The sequence below is a fragment of the Balaenoptera borealis genome, assembly GCF_965194805.1.
Source record: "Balaenoptera borealis genome assembly, chromosome: 21".
Classification (NCBI taxonomy): domain Eukaryota; kingdom Metazoa; phylum Chordata; class Mammalia; order Artiodactyla; family Balaenopteridae; genus Balaenoptera; species Balaenoptera borealis.
The window spans coordinates 11,423,439-11,442,149 of NC_138880.1; the positions used below are offsets into that span (position 1 = coordinate 11,423,439).

An 18,711-nucleotide genomic window follows, 5' to 3' on the forward strand; every position below is an offset into this window, starting at 1 on the left:
TTTAACCCTGTCCTGTCTGGGCAGGAACAGTAGCCTGAGGGCAACCTACATGCAGAGGTGGGGCCAAAACCAAAACTGAAACCCAGGAGCTGTGCCAACAAAGAAGAGAAAGGGAAATCTCTCTCAGTAGCCTCAGGAGCAGCGGATTAAATCTCCACAATCAACTTGATGTACCCTGCATCTGTGGAATACCTGAATAAACAATGAATCAACCCAAAATTGAGGTGGTGGACTTTAGGAGCAACTGTAGACTTGGGATTAGCTGTCTTCGACTGACTTGTTTCTGATTTTTATGTTTATCTTAGTATAGTTATTAGCGCTTGTTATCATTGGTGGATTTGTTTATTGGTTTGGTTGCTCTCTTCTTTTTTTAAATTACTTTTTTATTTTAATATTTTTTAAATTTTTATATTGTAATTATCTTATTTTATTTAATTTCTTTTTTAATTCAAAAAATTTTTTTTCTTTCTTTTTTTTCTCCCTTTTCTTCTGAGCTGTGTGGCTGACAGGGTCTTGGTGCTCTAGCCTGGTGTCAGGCCTGAGCCTCTGAGGTGAGAGAGCCAAGTTCAGGACATTGGACCACCAGAGACTTCCCAGCCACACGTAATATCAATCAGCGAGAGCTCTCCCAGAGATCTCCATCTCAACACTAAGACCCAGCTCCACCCAATGGCCAGCAAGATCCAGTGCTGGATGTCCCATGCCAAACAACTAGCAAGACAGGAACACAACCCCACCCATTAGCAGAGAGGCTGCCTAAAATCATACTAAGTTCACAGACACCCCAAAACGCACCACTGGACACAGCCCTGCCCACCAGAAAGACAAGATCCAGCCCCACCCACCAGAACACAGGCACTTGTCCCCTCCACCAGGAAGCCTACACAAGCCACTGAACCAACCTCACCCACTGGGGGCAGACACCAAAAAGAATGGGAACTACAAACCTGCAGCCTGAGAAAAGGAGACCCCAAACACAGTAAGTTAAGCAAGATGAGAAGACAGAGAAATACGCAGCAGATGAAGGATCAAGGTAGAACCCCACCAGACCAAATAGATGAAAAAGAAATAGGCAGTCTACCTGAAAAAGAATTCAGAGTAATGATAGTAAAGATGATACAAAATCTGGGAAATAGAATAGAGAAACTACAAGAAATGCTTAACAAGGACCTAGAAGAATGAAAGAGCAAACAAACAATAATGAGCAACACAATTAATGAAATTAAAATTCTCTAGAAGGAATCAACAGCAGAATAACTGAGGTAGAAGAACGGATAAGTGACCTGGAAGATAAAATAGTAGAAATAACTACCACAGAGCAGAATAAAGAAAAAAGAATGAAAAGAATTGAGCACAGTCTCAGAGACCTCTGGGACAACATTAAACACACCAACATTCGAATTATAGAGGTCCCAGAAGAAAAAGAGAAAAAGAAAGGGTCTGAGAAAATATTTGAAGAGATTATAGTTGAAAACTTCCCTAACATGGGAAAGGAAATAGTCAATCAAGTCCAGGAAGTGCAGAGTCCCATACAGGATAAATCCAAGGAGAAGCATGCCAAGACACATATTAATCAAACTATCAAAAATTAAATACAAAGAAAAAATATTAAAAGCAACAAGGGAAAAGCAACCACTAACATACAAGGGAATCCGCATAAGGTTAACAGCTGATCTTTCAGCAGAAACTCTGCAAGCCAGAAGAGAGTGGCAGGACATATTTAAAGTGATAAAAAGGAAAAACCTAAAACCAGGATTACTTTACCCAGCAAGAATCTCATTCAGATTCAAGGGAGAAATTAAAACTTTTACAAACAAGCAAAACTTAAGAGAATTCAGCACCACCAAACCAGCTTTACAACAAATGCTAAAGGAACTTCTCTAGGCAGGAAACACAAGAGAAGGAAAAGACCTACAATAACAAACCCAAAACAATTAAGAAAATGGTAATAGGAACATACATATCGATAACTACCTTAAATGTATATGGATTAAATGCTCCAACCAAAAGACGTAGACTGGCTGAATGGATACAAAAACAAGACCCATATATATGCTGTCTACAAGAGACCCACTTCAGACCTAGGGACACATACAGACTGAAAGTGAGGGGATGGAAAAAGATATTCCATGCAAATGGAAATCAAAAGAAAGCTGGAGTAGCAATTCTCATATCAGACAAAATAGACTTTAAAATAAAGACTATTACAAGAGACAAAGAAGGATACTACATAATGATCAAGGGATGAATCCAAGTAGAAGATATAACAATTGTAAATATTTATGTACCCAACATAGGAGCACCTCAATACATAAGGCAAATGCTAACAGCCATAAAAGGGGAAATTGACAGTAACACAATAATAGTAGGGGACTTTAACACCCCACTTTCACCAATGAACAGATCATCCAAAATGAAAATAAATAAGGAAACACAAGCTTTAAATGATACATTAAACAAGATGGGCTTAATTGATATTTATAGGACATTCCATCCAGAAACAACAGAACACACTTTCTTCTCAAGTGCTCATGGGACATTCTCCAGGATAGATCATATTTCAGGTCACAAATCAAGCCTTGGTAAATTTAAGAAAATTGAAATCATATCAAGTATCTTTTCCAACCACAACGCTATGAGACTAGATATCAATTACAGAAAAAAGCTGTAAAAAATACAAACAAATGGAGGCTAACCAATATGCTACTAAATAACCAAGAGATCCCTGAAGAAATCAAAGGGGAAATCAAAAAATACCTAGAAACAAATGACAATGAAAACACGATGTCCCAAAACCTATGAGATACAGCAAAAGTAGTTCTAAGAGGGAAGTTGATACCAATACAATCCTACCTCAAGAAACAAGAAACATCTCAAATAAACAATCTAACCTTACACCTAAAGCAATTAGAGAAAGAAGAACAAAAACTCCCAAAGTCAGCAGAAGGAAAGAAATCATAAAGATCAGACCAGAAATAAATGAAAAAGAAATGAAGGAAACAATAGCAAAGATCAATAAAACTAAAAGCTGGTTCTTTGAGAAGATAAACAAAATTGATAAACCACTAGCCAGACTCATCAAGAATAAAAGGGAGAAGATTCAAATCAACAGAATTAGAAATGAAAAAGGAGAAGTAACAATGGACACTGCAGAAATACAAAGAATCATGAGAGATTACTACAAGCAACTCTATGCCAATAAAACAGACAACCTGGAAGAAATGGACACATTCTTAGAAAAGCACAACCTTCCGAGACTGAACCAGGAAGGAATAGAAAATATAAATAGACCAATCACAAGCACTGAAATTAAAACTGTGCTTAAAAATCTTCCAACAAACAAAAGCCCAGGACCAGATGGCTTCACAGGTGAATTCTATCAAACATTTACAGAAGAGCTAACATCTATCCTTCTTAAACTCTTCCAAAATATAGCAAGGGAGGAACACTCCCAAACTCATTTTACAAGGCCCCCATCACCCTGATACCAAAACCAGACAAAGATGTCACAAAAAAAGAAAACTACAGACCAATATCACTGATGAACATAGATGCAAAGATCCTCAACAAAATACTAGCAAACAGCATCCAACAGCACATTAAAAGGATCATACACCATGATCAAGTGAGGTTTATCCCAGGAATGCAAGAATTCTTCAATATACGCAAATCAATCAATGAGATACACCATATTAACAAACTGAAGGATATAAACCATATGGTAATCTCAGTAGATGCAGAAAAAGCTTTTGACAAAATTCACCAATTTATGATAAAAACTCTTCAGAAAGTAGGCATAGAGAGAACTTACCTCAACATAATAAAGGCCATATATGACAAACCCACAGCCAACATCATTCTCAATGGTGAAAAACTGAAACCATTTCCTCTAAAATCAGGAACAAGACAAAGCTGTCCACTCTCACCACTCTTATTCAACATAGGTTTGGAAGTCCTAGCCACAGCAATCAGAGAAGAAAAAGAAATAAAAGGAATCCAAACCAGAAAAGAAGAAGTAAAGCTGTCACTTTTTGTAGATGACATGATACTATACATAGAGAGTCCTAAAGATGGTACCGGAAAACTACTAGAACTAATCAACGAATTTGGTAAAGTAGCAGGATACAAAATTAATGCACAAAAATCTCTTGCATTCCTATACGCTAATGATGAAAAATCTGAAAGAGAAATTAAGGAAATGCTCCCATTTACCACTGCAACAAAAACAATAAAATACCTAGGGATAAATCTACCTAAGGAGACAAAAGACCTGTATGCAGAAAACTGTAAGACACTGATGAAAGAAATTAAAGATGATACAAACAGATGGAGAGATATACCATGTTCTTGGATTGGAAGAATCAACATTGTGAAAATGACTGTACTAGCCAAAGCAATCTGCAGATTCAGTGCAATCCCTATCAAACTACCATTGGCATTTTTCACAGAACTAGAACAAAAAATTTCACAATTTGTATGGAAACACAAAGGACCCCGAATAGCCAAAGCAATCTTGAGAACAAAAAATGGAGCTGGAGGAATCAGGCTCCCTGACTTCAGACTATACTACAAAGCTACAGTAATCAAGACAGTATGGTACTGGCACAAAAACAGAAACCTAGATCAATGGAACAGGATAGAAAGCCCAGAGATAAACCCACACACATATGGTCACCTTATGTTTGATAAAGGAGGCAAGAATATACAATGGAGAAAAAACAGCCTCTTCAATAAGTGGTGCTGGGAAAACTGGACAGCTACATGGAAAAGAATGAAATTAGAACACTTCCTAACACCATACACAAAAATAAACTCAAAATGGATTAAAGACCTAAATGTAAGGCCAGACACTATAAAACTCTTAGAGGAAAACATAGGAAGAACACTCCTTGACATAAATCACAATAAGATCGTTTTTGACCCACCTCCTAGAGAAATGGAAATAAAAATAAAAATAAACAAATGGGACCTAATGAAACTTAAAAACTTTTGCACAGCAAAGGAAACCATAAACAAGATGAAAAGACAACCCTCAGAATGGGAGAAAACATTTGCAAACGAAGCAACTGACAAAGGATTAAACTCCAAAATATACAAGCAGCTCATGCAGCTCAATATCAAAAAACAAAAAACCCAATCCAAAAATGGGCAGAAGACCTAAGTAGACATTTCTCCAAAGAAGATATACAGGTTGCCAACAAACACATGAAAGAATGCTCAACTTCATTAATCATTAGAGAAATGCAAATCAAAACTACAATGAGATATCATCTCACACCAGTCAGAATGGCCATCATCAAAAAATCTACAAACAATAAATGCTGGAGAGGGTGTGGAGAAAAGGGAACACTCTTGCACTGTTGGTGGGAATGTACATTGTTACAGCCACTATGGAGAACAGTATGGAGGTTCCTTAAAAAACTAAAAATAGAACTACCATATGACCCAGCAATCCCACTACTGGGCATATACCCTGAGAAAACTGTAATTCAAAAAGAGTCATGTACCACAATGTTCATTGCAGCTCTATTTACAATAGCCAGGACATGGAAGCAACCTAAGTGTCCATCGACACATGAATGGATAAAGAAGATGTGACGCATATATACAAATATTACTCAGCCATAAAGAGAAATGAAATTGAGTTGTTTGTAGTGAGGTGGATGGACCTAGAGTCTGTCATACAGAGTGAAGTAAGTCAGAAAGAGAAAAGCAAATACCGTATGCTAACACATGTATATGGAATTAAAAAAAAAAAATTGGTTCTGATGAACCTAGGGCCAGGACAGGAATAAAGATGGAAACATAGAGAATGGACTTGGGGACACGGGGAGGGGGAAGGGTAAGCTGGGACAAAGTGAGAGAGTAGTATTGACATATATACACTACCAAATGTAAAATAGATAGCTAGTGGGAAGCAGCTGCATAGCACAGGGAGATCAGCTCGATGCTTTGTGTCCACCTAGAGGGGTGGGATAGGGAAGATGGGAGGGAGATGCAAGGGGGGGGAGATATGGGGATATATGTATACGTATAGCTGATTCACTTTGTTATACAGCAGAAACTAACACACCATTGTAAAGCAATTATAGTCCAATAAAGATGTTAAAAAAATAAATAATAAAAAAATAAAATAAAAAATAAGAATGCACATAAAAAAAAGAAATGCCGGGCTTCCCTGGTGGCGCAGTGGTTGAGAATCTGCCTGCCAATGCAGGGGACACGGGTTCGAGCCCTGGTCTGGGAAGATCCCACATGCCGCGGAGCAACTAGGCCCGTGAGCCACAACTACTGAGCCTGCGCGTCTGGAGCCTGTGCTCCGCAACAGGAGAGGCCACGATAGTGAGAGGCCTGCGCACCGCGATGAAGAGTGGCCCCCGCTCGCCGCAACTAGAGAAAGCCCTCGCACAGAAACGAAGACCCAACACAGCCAAAAATAAATAAATAAATAAATAAATAGAATAGCTCATCTTTAAAAAAAAAAAAAAAAAAAGAAATGCCACATTTCTCATGTGGTTTATAAACCACATAAATTCCTCCTCAACCATCTGAGTCAGAATTTTAAAACTTGTCGTTGGATAATCCATGGTTGAAAAATCTACAGCAAAACGATTAGGGGACTGAAAATTCACCTGGAGGCAAGTGCATTTTCCAAAGTCCTTATTACTGTATATTCTTTTTATTTTTTTGGCCACATTGTGGGGCTTGCAGGACCTTAGTTTCCCAACCAGGGATTGAACCCGTCCCCTCGTCAGTGAAAGCACGGAGTCCTAACCACTGGACCGCCAGGGAATTCCCATTATTTCTATATATTCAAATATACAGGTAAATAAAGAACTCTAGATAGGGTAATGTCAAAGAGCTTAAAACAGTAATAAAATAGCTCTTAAAATAATAATGATACTGTACAATACATTATAATTTAGCTTTCACACAGAGATGACTTCTGAGAAGTTGCGTGGCTGAGAGAAGAGAAAGGAGGTGGATTATAGTAGGAAGAGGAATCACTGGCGCCCTCCTCCTCCATCTCTTGCCTGTCAACTCTCTGTGGTCCTTTCTGGAAGGTGAATCCCGTGCTTGTGGCTTCAGCAGAGGGCGCTGTGTGAAGAGCCTGCGGGTCCTGATTGAGCCTTCTCCTTTGAAGAAACTATATTGGGCAGGCCGAGTAGTCTCTTTAAAAAAGCTCTTTGCTCCTCTTTACTGGTTGTAGTCAGTGCTTTAAACTCGATCCTTTTGGCTTTTGCTTTTACCTGTGTTCAAAGTGGAGCCTTTGAGTGCTAAGTTTTAACCAATCGATTTCTTTAGAAAGTTTTTTTTCTTTCCGGTATTCTCTGAGAAATGCTGCCCGCCCGCCTCGCTAGTCACCAGGAAGGGCTGGGTGAGCGGCAGATGCCTCTCCAACACAAGGGTCTCCACCTGCCCAGGCTCCATGTTGTTACTGTAAATTATCGGGTGAGGGGACCAGGGAAGCAATTTAAATTCCCTTTTTCAGAGAAAGTCACTTCCAGCACTTATACGATAATAACAGAGCCTTCTTTTCAGCGCTTACTATGTAGCAAGCCCTCTTCCAAATGCTTTCATGTATTATCTCTTTTAATGCTCATATCTGCTGAATGAGGCAGCTATTGCTATTTTTTCAGTTTTACACGTGAAGAGGAGACTAGCAGAGGGGAAAAGTAACTTGCCCAGGATCATACGCTAAACGGCAAAGCAGGGCTTGTATACAGCCTTCTGATTCCACGCCCTTCACTCTTAACCCCTCTAGCAGGCTGCCTCCTTATGTATCATTATTACCACCTCTCCTTGTCGTGATCACAAACCCCACACCCAGCTTACTTCCCAGACTTGCCCAGTAGCAACAGCTCTCAAAGCTACCAGATCACCGAGGAGGATTACACAGAGTCATCTGTGTTCATGAGAGGGCACAAAAATACTCTATAGGCTGGGAGAAACACACAGAAGAATGGAGGCAGAGGTGAGAGCCCGTTAGACCAATACAGTTTCACGAGGTTCTTTCATAAGACAACTTTACATGGACTTAGAGTGACTTTTGTGCAATGTGACTTTTGTGCCATGACCGTAATTCAGGTGGTGGTAGGAAAAGCATACAGAAGTAAATCTGCAAAAATCTAAATTCCTTTAAGAGAACTTGCAGACTATTTTATCTGTTACTGTTAGGGTCTCCCTCATTGGTAACTGTCGATTCTTTTAAGAGAAAGAACACTAGTTAAATGACCTAATCTAGGATCTACCACTTTTTACCGTTGACGTAGGATGCCTTTGACCCTCTCCTAGGTCACAGAACAATAATCATAATAGCTTTATTATCCCTAGCTTCACATAGCATCTGCCCTGGCTTTATTTCTTCTTTTATCTCCCTTTTTCCTCAATAGCCTTGTCATACGTTACACACCATACTAAGCCGTTGGAATCCATTCTTCAACAAGATTAGTGAATAAATCAACTCTCTGTTTCATAGCTCTTTTGGAGCATAAAAGAGATAATAAGAAAATGATTTTGAAACAGTAAAGTTTCAGTTTATTGCTATTCCTCCCTCCTAGAATGTCTCTTCCTCCAATTGGTGCCTAACACGTTTTCTCTCTTTTTTCCAAATATTCTATGATATTTGTTCAAGATCTGGTTACCATCAATTTTCCAGGCAGTAATATTGATTGTTCTGTGATATAAACAAATTATTTTGTGTTTGTATATGTCCATGTGATGTTTTCATGGCCTCTCCCATTATTATAATAATTTTTTCTGGGGGTTCTTTCTTCTTTAACCCGTCATCCTTTCCTCACTTTCTGGAAAATTCTAAGTTATCCTCTGATCTTTCTTACTTTGCTTTCATAAAAGGAGAAAGATCAGGGCTGTTTGATGACATTTTAACCATTTTATCTCCATTCACTTACAGAAAAGGAACCATTACTTATTTTCTGTGATCAGAATATAACCAGGTTTTCACCCTTTGGCGATTCAATATTGTTGGGAAATCGTTCTGTTTATGAGTCCTTCACAGAAGAATGCATTCCATTCAGTGCAATTTTTTGAGCAAAGAACCTCACAGGACAATATAGGTTGAGAAAGTACACTCATCTCACACTTTGCCATGTATCATTCACGATTTTCCAGGGTGAAGTAACACATTGTGTCATTTAAGTCTCAAAGGAAATGAAGAGAAGGGCCATTCCTCACACAGGCTAGGAAATCGAGATTCTTCTATTATATCCTTGGTGGTAAAATGTTTAAAAATGCTGAAGATTTTTATAATTTTATTTTGTATCCTCTTAATAAACATGAGGCCACTTCTTAGACAGTAGTCTAAAAACTTGAATGTGGATAAATATAGATCCAATTAAACAATAATAAAACAAGTACTAATGAACTCAAATATACTTGAATTTAGTAAAAATTCCAAAAACGCCAAACTAAGGAGTTTCTAAATGAAATTTTAAAAGATCTACTTACTAAGTTATGCATTTATTCCCCTGCAGTGACTCAAAGGTAATAAGACAGAAAAGCAGGGAAAAACGATGCTGGGAAAATATTTAAAGTTGTAACCAACAGATGGAAATGAAACTTTTGGTGGGGAGCTTGCTGTAGTGTACACAGAAGTAGAAATAATGTTGTGCACATGAAGCTTATATAATGTTCTAAACTGATGTTATTTCAATAAAAAATAAATTTTAAAAATGTGACCTTGGGTGCTCCCCAAAGGGAAGTGAGCTGCCTTATTAGTTGAGGATTTTGAGACTGTGTCTGTGCGTTTCTCACAGGGCCAGTGTCAATGTCAGCATAAATCTCCTTTTAATGGAGTGATAGGAATCTGGTTCTCAAAGGTTTAAGAGGATTCACTTTTATCATGTGTTCCTATTCTTGGAGGTTAATTAATGTTTAGACAAAGCTAATCTCATTAATAGAATTGCTCAGCTCTTTGTAAAATGAGGACACTGAAAACGTGTCAAGTAGAGCGCTTTGGAGTTTGAACAGCCACTGGGTTCACTGCAATACCTCAGTTTTGTGGGGGGTTATTAGAGAGGTGTTCGTGCTCCATCTTACCCTCTCGCTCATGTCCTTTTCTCTCCCTAACATGGTACAAATGGATGATGAAGGTCACAGACAGAGAGTGAGGACACATCTGTCTATAAAGAAAAAATGTTGCCTGCCATTCCAGTTCTTCAAGGACCAAGCCATTAGCCACTGCAGTTGCTCACTGACAGTGCACCCTGAGGGGAATTCAGGATGGAGAAAACCAGGGAACATTCTGTGCTTTGGACATACTGGCCCTTAGATAGTTAAGATGCATATCTAAGGAAAATTTTCATATGACCCCAGATTCTTGCATCTTTCCATATATAGAATGGGAAATAGTAATAGCAGTAATCTATTGATGCTTGACTACATGTTTTTCCTAGCAAAAAAGGTTCATAATCTCCTGGCTCCTTTACGTCTTTGAAGCTGTTCCTCCGAGCCATCAGAGAGACTGTCTTCTGGGCTGTAGTCCTCAGTAAGGTCCCTGAATAAAGTTTAACTCACAATTTTTACATTGTGCCTTTTACTTTCCATTGACATGTCACAAGTGGATGGGATGCTAGAGGCACGATGGGCGGCCTGCCACATCTTCCCACCGTTTCAAGATGTCAGGGACACGACGTCCGTGAAGGAGATGCTAGGTGCCGGGCTTATTCAGGACGCCCCCGATTGGTGGGTCAAACTTGGTATAAACGGAGGAAGAAGACAGGCATCTTACTCACAGCAAGGGAGAAGTTGGAAGCCTCCCTCCTACTAGCTCTGTGACCCTGCAAGTAATTTGATCTTTAAATTTTCATTTCCTCTTTTATAAAATGCAGATACTAGTAGAATTAACTCCTAGGATTCTAGTGAGGAGTAAAGGAAAGAATTGAATAAGACCCTGAGCAGAGTGTCTGGTGTTCAGTAAAAATTCACAAATGGAAGTAATTACTGTTATTATTATGATATAAGTTGACCATTCTGTCTTTTTTTGCTTCTTTTGGTGTGAGGCCCTAGGCTTTCACTCATGTAATCCTGTGATGTTGGCTTGAAAGTGGATAGGGGTGGCTCTTTCCTTGGGGACAATATAGTTCATAACAACAGAATTTTACAGACCTCTTGAAACAGTACTCACACCTACCTACACACAAATATATGTAAATGTGTATGTATGTACATCATATATATACTTAATATATGACACTTATATATTATGTACATATTTGTATCATATATACATATATAATATATGATATATAAATATATATGATACATATATATCATATAATTTAATTTTCTTCCTTCCTTCCTTCCTTTCTTTCTTCCTTCCTTCCTTCCTTTCTTCCTTTCTTTCTTCCTTCCTTCCTTCCTTTTCTTTCTTTCTTTCTTTCTTTCTTTCTTTCTTTCTTCCTTCCTTCCTTCCTTCCTTTCTTTCTTCCTTTCTTCCTTCCTTTCTTTCTTCCTTCCTTCCTTCCTTCCTTCCTTCCTTCCTTCCTTTCTTTCTTCCTTCCTTCCTTCCTTTCTTTCTTTCTTCCTTCCTTCCTTCCTTTCTTTTCTTTCTTTCTTCCTTCCTTCCTTCCTTTCTTTCTTTCTTCCTTTCTTCCTTTTCTTTTCGTCTTTTCCTTACTAGTAAAATGTCTGAGCTTGGTCTCTTTAACTATAAACTTGGAAAGATGCTGATTTGAAACTGTAGCCACCCCAAAATGCCCCTTTGTTATGCAGATTATTTTGAGGGGAGTGGGAACAATTAAGGGCCAAAAGACTCCAGAAGAAACTTTGACCTTCTCCCTAACTGCCTAAAAGAATTTGCGTAGCGGGCCTGTTCCCGGAACGGAGCTGTCAGCAGAGACCTCAGCAGAGCGTGTGGGCTCCGTGTGGTGGGGAAATGCCCAGGGACCAGGGTCCACGCTGGGTCCCACTGCAAACATCCACCAGACATGTGCTTTCCCACCTCCATGGGCATTGCCTTCCTCCCCTTCCAAGTCCCAAACCACTACCCCCAACAGCCTCTTTTGCCTTTAGCTGAAGACGGTGTTTCAGGTGAGGGCTTCAGCCATTTTGGTGAGTTACTCTGTTTTCCTGGGTCTCTCCCATGGATCCACATCATTCAGCTTTTAATCTGTCTCGCGTCAATTTAATCCTTAAATTAAATCCAATTTAATCCGACCAGAAGCACCAAGAAGGGTGGAGGAAACCTTCTTCCTCCCCAACTGAACAAGGATGAACCACTGGGCTGGGACTTGCGTTCAGGCACTGGGAGACCCCTCACAGTCTAACTTGTCACCTCATCTTTATCCTGACAGCTGTCACCTCTCCCGCCCCTGATGAGAGAAGCCGAGACGAAGGGAGCCGTGCAGGTGTTCATTCAGGGCGAAGCGGGTGAGTCATGTGACAGAAGCGAGTGAGGATCTGAGACGATGCTACTTGGGCTGGAATGGCATTGGGGCAGATGGCTCCAAACTGTGCCCGGGTGCCCAGAGGGGGGCAGCCAGCCGCCAGGTTCCCTCACTGAGGTGGGTTATATGATAAGGAAGGCGGATTCGCCTGAGCAGACCAGGTCCCGCCTGGTGACGAAACAGCGTCCCAAGGGCGCCGACTGTGCCCGCTGGGGTGTGTAGGTGTAGGAGGCAGAAGACGCAGCTGGGGAGGCCTAGGTTGGAAATGAATGAACCTGGCCTGAAGAACGCCCTCCCAGGGCTGGGAGACTCAGTCATTCAGAATGGCCTGTGCCCTTGTCTGGGCCTCGGGAACAACCCCCAGGGGATAGGTCTCCTCTTGCTCAGCGATGCGAACCCCTAGCGGGGTTTTCAGCAAGGACACGATCACCATTACCCCCTCCCTCTCGCCTTACCCAAAGCTCTTTGCCGTATTATAAACGGCACGTTATATGCCGTGCTATAAACATTATAATCATATTAAGTATTTTACTTGTGAGACTATGCTATCGTACCTATTATAATAACAATATATCTGGCTTAACGTTTATTATGCCCACAGGGTACCTAATTCCTTGGTAAACCTTTCCTCTTCTGTTATACTTTCTGTTTTGTCCTTCCCTAACTTTTGAAGCAAGGTAGCTGTATCACGGACTCCAGTATTAGTTAGAAATTTAATTTTCTTTAAGCATTTGGAAGATTACAGCTGATGACAGTTAGTGAATGATTTTTTTTTCCTGAAAATTAATATCTGCCACGGAATTGAATAATAGATAAGCACTAGATATTCACGATAAGAGCAGTAGAAACCTCATGGTCAGAGGGAGAGCCTAGCTGAATTACTGATCGCTCCTTTCCTGCCCACTGCCTCCCCAAATAAAGAACTTGGCTCCCTATTTTGTAAAACATCAACTTGACCCCCTAAGCAGTAGATTGGAACAGGAGTGGACCCCTGACCTAGGACCCAGAGAGAGGTTTAGTCCCTCTAGGGACTTACCCATAAGCGGGCTTGCTCACGTAAGAGCAGACATGTGCTGGAAAAGCTGCTGAGAAGAGAGAGAATGACATGGACCTAAAAAATCAGAGCATCAGGAGGGAAAATGAGGGAGAAAAGAGTCCAGCCGCCTTCTTAGTGCCTGCTTCTCATCCCTTTCTAAGTCCGGCAGCGTTCAAATCTGCCCTGAGGTTTTGTGATACACCACTGAGTTCAAATAACCAAGTTCGTGCTTAGGCTAGCTGGAATTATTCATTTCATTTCAGTTATTTGCTGCCAAAGCAGCTTTAATGAACTGAGTAAATATTCCAGGGAAAACTGCCATGACCACGAGTGTTTGCTTTCAGGGGGAGTGAGGGTGGGGTGTGGTGGGACTAGGTCTCTGCCGCCCCGTTTCAGGCTGTCCCACTTATCACATCTTGTGCTTCAAAGTGTGTTTCCCCTTGAAGAGGCTCTTGAGAAGCACAGCCACTGACCTTGCGCTCCCCGAAGGAATTGGGGCCCAGGTATGTGAAACCTAAGAAAAACAACAGCTTTCTTTTCAAAATGTCACTGTTGCCTTGTGCTGTTAGAGCTGGAGCCTTGATTGCACTTTGGAGGCTGACACTTCTTTTGTTCTGGAAGAACACCCTGTAGGTTCTGCAAAGTTAGGGCCCAGATCCTGTGTTGGACTGGATACAAGGAGGCGCTGAGTTGGTCTCCACAGTTTGGTCAGAAGTTGCCTCTCTCATGGGTGAAATAGCGTCTCTGAGATTCTGGGTGAGGAGAGGCTGGCCGGTGATGACAGCGGAAGGAAAATACTTGCTTTACTTTTTGTTGGTGTTTTTCCCTACCGGGTGGTGGGCCAGAGCCTCTGACACCTACCTGCGTGGGTTTGAATCTCAGCTCTGCCGTTCTTCAGTCAGGGCCCAGCCAGGAGGCAGAACCAGAGCAGTTCCTTGACTGAGAGAATTTCACAGAAAGAATTATCAGTTAGGCCGAAAGTTGTTAACTAGGTGACCTAAAGGGTTTCACGGGGGTAGCAACCAAAAGAAGCAGCTATCACCTCTAGGGCTGAGGCCACACAGAGAAGAGGTTGGAATAGTTAAAATTTAAATCATTAAAGGAGGAGCCCCATGGAGATGGAAGTCAGACCTCTGAGGAGGGGCCACTGCTCAGCTGGTCCTGGGGTCTCTGAGTTGGAAGGAGGGGCCTGTGGTTCCCAGGTTTCCCAAGAGGAGGCGCTGGTCGCCTAGTGCTGGCATCTTGGGAGCTGGGGGCAAAAAGGGAAGGTGGTTCTGTAAGGGGTGTGTGTGTGTGTGTGTGTGTGTGTGTGTGTGTACACATGTGTGTGTTATAACCCCCTTATGTCTTCACCCAGCTTTCAGCCAAAGGTTATTGTATGGTATGTGACCGCCTGAACTCAGCTCTGTTATGGAATTCATGGCTGGATCCATGTCCATGCTTGGGGCAACACACGATGGAGATCACTTGAGAAGGCTGATTCTAAGATAGCTAGAGGTGGACTGCCGAACAGTACAGCTGAGAGGCAGGTCCACACCCAGGAGTTTGGGATTAGCAGGCACAAACTACTATATATAAAAGATAAACAAAAAGGTCCTATTGGATAGCACAGGGAACTATATTTCAGTATTTTTTAATAACCTATACTGGAAAAGAATATGAGAAAGAACATATATACTGCTGTTGCTGTACACCAGAAACTAACACAACATTGGAAGTGAACTATACTTTAATTTAAAAAACCCAGAAAATAACAAGTTTAACAAGGACATGGGGAAAAAAGGCTATATCCAAAAGAATTATTCAACCAAATTTACTGATACTTTCCTGGAAACAAAACTAAAATAAACATAGAATAAATTTTTAAAAATGAAAAACCAAAAACCAAAAACCCCATGAAGCAATTTTGCTATCGATATGGGAAAATGCTAACATGATATTGTGCAAAAAAAGAGGCACACAAAATTGCATGTTTAGAGTGATCTCAAAATTACCCACAAGAAAACTTAATGGGCGTGTATTAAAATGTTAATATGATTAACTTTGGATTGCAGAATTATATATATATAATAAGAGTATATTATTTTTGTTACTAGAGTTTAAGTCAAAAGAGAAAGAAAAAAGAGGCTTTGGGCATTCTGGTAGCAGGAAAAATGTGAAACATACTAACATATAACTGCTGTGGTAAGTTTCAGGAAGAAGAGGCAGTTTTCCTCCAATTAAATTCTATGAGAATTTTTTTCATGTGGAAATTTCATAAAGAGAAAATAAATATCATCTCCAGTGCCTGTGTATAGATTTATACTTATATTAGAAGTAAAATAATTCATATTATTAGAACACTCAGAATAATTTACATTATTTTTTTTTTTGTAATGGCCTTTCATAAAAACCAAGAGCATATCCTTGAGAGTGAATGTCAGTGAAGGTTAATTCTGGGAGGAACCACACTGCAATAAATAGGTAGATTTTTGAGCGGCTAACCTGGTCCAAGAATAGATCCTGGAGAAGAATTGACTTAACCGAGGTCACAGAAGATGTTAATGGCAGAGCCAGAATTAGACCTTGTGACTTGATTTTTCAGCCTGACCCTGCTACCTATCCCCCTGCCTGGCCCCAAAGAAGAAATGTGTAGCTGACTTCAGTTTCTATAATCAGCATCCATTATTGACTTGAATCCCTTATCCCAAATGTCCTATCGATGTATACTCACCCACTTTCCCCCTCCTTACATCAAACTACTTTTTAATTTCAAACCCTATCTTTCTTTGGATGAGTGTGTGTATATGTGTTTGTGTGTATATATGTGTGTGTGTGTGTGTGTGTGTGTACTTGTATGTTTGTGTATTTGTGTCTCTTAGACTGACAAGACTTGAAGAGATTCGGATAATATTCTGTATCCACATTTCAGCCCCAATAGGCCGGACCACCAGCACTTGTCCTTCAATGATTAATGGAGAGAAATTATGTTATAACCGATGGGAAATTTACAAGATGCTTTTAATATAATTAAAAGTAATGTCTCTATTGGCTCTTAACTCTTCCCCAAGCCTAGAATTGGCTTCTTTCCAGAACTAACACATTTCATCCAGGAACTGGAGAACACATTTTAAGAAAAAGAAAAAAAATCTTTCCATCTTTGAATTCATACTTGATTGACCAGAGTACAGTTTGTGAAATTTAATATTAGGTTATTCTATCATGAAAGAATCACTGGGTTGCTCTGAGTGATATTTTCATGAAGTCCGGGAATGTTTTAAAGCAGGAAGAAGCACACAGGTTCATCTAAACCTGTCTCATTTTACAGATGAGGAAACTGAATCTAGGGAAGTTACACTATGTCTAACCCACTATTCCCATGATTTTCCTTTTTTCCCCTTCATTTTTTCATTTGAAAAATAATTTTTGAACACCTGTTATGTGTCAGATGATGCAGTGCCTCCTAAAGATTTAAAAACCAAAAACCTTGGTTCGTAAGAAACCAGGGGAGGTTTAAGGAATAAGAAACCAGGGGAGGTGTAGCATGTGTTAATGAACATTAGTCTATTATAGTATATGTTGCAGTGTTAATGTTATATTCCTAGAGTTATAAAAGATGAGGGAGTAGTGAAATTTGCCTGGGAATTCAGGAAACTTTTCTAGAATGGATGACGTTTTATCTGGGCCTTGAAAGATAAGCAGGAATACACCTGCTTCAGAAACAAGGGAAGAGTATTCAAGGCAGAAGGAAATGAGAGGCATAGGATAGGTTTGTGCTTATTTGGGGGATACCAAGGACTGGCTTAATCTGTAGGGAGTGATTGAGGGTCAGATTGAATAGGTCAGCTCTGACGTCGTTGGGGAAGGCTTTGTAGAGTCAGCTGAGTTCTCTAAGCTTTATTCTGCAGGTAATGGGAATCTATTGCATAATGTTAGGCAAGGAAATGACACTTTACACTTGCACATGGGTCTACATTTAAGAGGAATAACTGGTAGCACTGTAGAGGATGGACTGGAGGAGAAAGGACAGCTAAAGTCAAGTTCAGATGAAAATGATGAGATAATGAACTTGGCCAATAGGGGGGGTGTGCCCTACAAAGAAGGAGGAGATATTTATGAGCTTAGAATTGGCAGGACCTTATAATGATTGTGAAGGATAATAAACAGGGAGCAACCAAGGAGGAAAATGAAGCTTCTGGTTTTGAAGGTTAGAGTCATGGTGATGCTGTATAACTAGGCTATGACATACATGAAAAGGGTAGTAGGGGAAAAGCTTGCATGCAGTGTTAGAGATATTCAGCTTACCCGTGATGGAACATTTAAAGAGAAGATACACAGGAAGTAATTGAAAATCTGTGTCTTAAGCTCAGAAGAAAAGTCTGGGCTGGTGTTATTGATTTTGGAGTCATTAAAGAAAGTGAGAGTTGAGTAAAGAGAATAAAGAAAAGTCTAAGAACAGAACTCTGGGGGATGGCTGGAAGAGAGGAGCTAGTATAAGACATATGTAAGGGATGGATGGAAGAGAGGAACTAGCATAAGACGTGGTTAGAAAGAATTATTTGTGTGGTAGGAAGACAATGAAGGGAACAGTGTTGTGGAAATCGTGTTAGTCATGATGCTTTCAGCTGCTATTAACAAACAAACTCAAAATGACTATTATGATCAAGTAGACTTATCCGCTCAGTGAACGACAATAACATCCCAAAACTCCAGAGGTAAGTAGAACAGAGAGCAGGTGTTTTAGTCACAAATCCAGCTCCATTTCTTTCTGACTGTCTCGGAAATGTCCTCCTCTGGGTGGTGGGTACATCACTGGACTGCTAGGAAGACGGCTGTGGCAGTTTCAGATTTCCCATCCATGTACAACCAAGGACTTTCTTCCAGTTCTATCTCAAAAAGGAGGAAACTTCTCTTCCCAATTCCCATCAATCTTGCAGTTACCTTTCATTGGATTGACATACCTATTCTTGAGCCAATCTCTCTGGCCAGTGGAATTCCATATCCTGGTTGCATTATGCTTGGGTTTCTGAACTGATCGCTAGCATAGAATATAGAGATTGGGCTGACCTCCGTAAGTGGGGGACTCATTGATTCCTTTTTTGTCCCCCGAAGTGCAAGCCTGCTGAAACCAAAGAAGGTGAGGTGGAATGGGTGTTAGGCAAGTGGATGCCTGTTAAGAAAACCAAGGGAGGAGAGAGTTTCAGAATGAAGGAGTGGTCATTCATATCAAAAATTGCAGATCAAGTAGGATAGGTATGATAAAGAGATCATTAAATCTGTCAATTATGT

At 40.3% G+C, this 18,711-nt stretch overlaps 1 protein-coding gene and 1 long non-coding RNA gene across 5 annotated transcripts in view; one reads left to right on the forward strand and one right to left on the reverse strand.

The window, feature by feature from the left end:
- The window catches only part of FUT10 (fucosyltransferase 10), a 284,562-nt gene that overhangs the window by 146,813 nt on the left and 119,038 nt on the right, over positions 1 to 18,711 (forward strand). For all 4 annotated transcript variants that reach the window (XR_014239082.1, XR_014239083.1, XR_014239084.1 and 1 more), the window contains exon 6: positions 12,315 to 12,390. The gene's annotated coding sequence lies outside the window, so the exon portion shown is untranslated. The remainder of the gene's footprint in view (positions 1 to 12,314; positions 12,391 to 18,711) is intronic.
- LOC309619691 overlaps positions 1 to 18,711 on the reverse strand; it is a 92,355-nt gene that overhangs the window by 36,697 nt on the left and 36,947 nt on the right. The gene's annotated exons all lie outside the window — the stretch shown is intronic.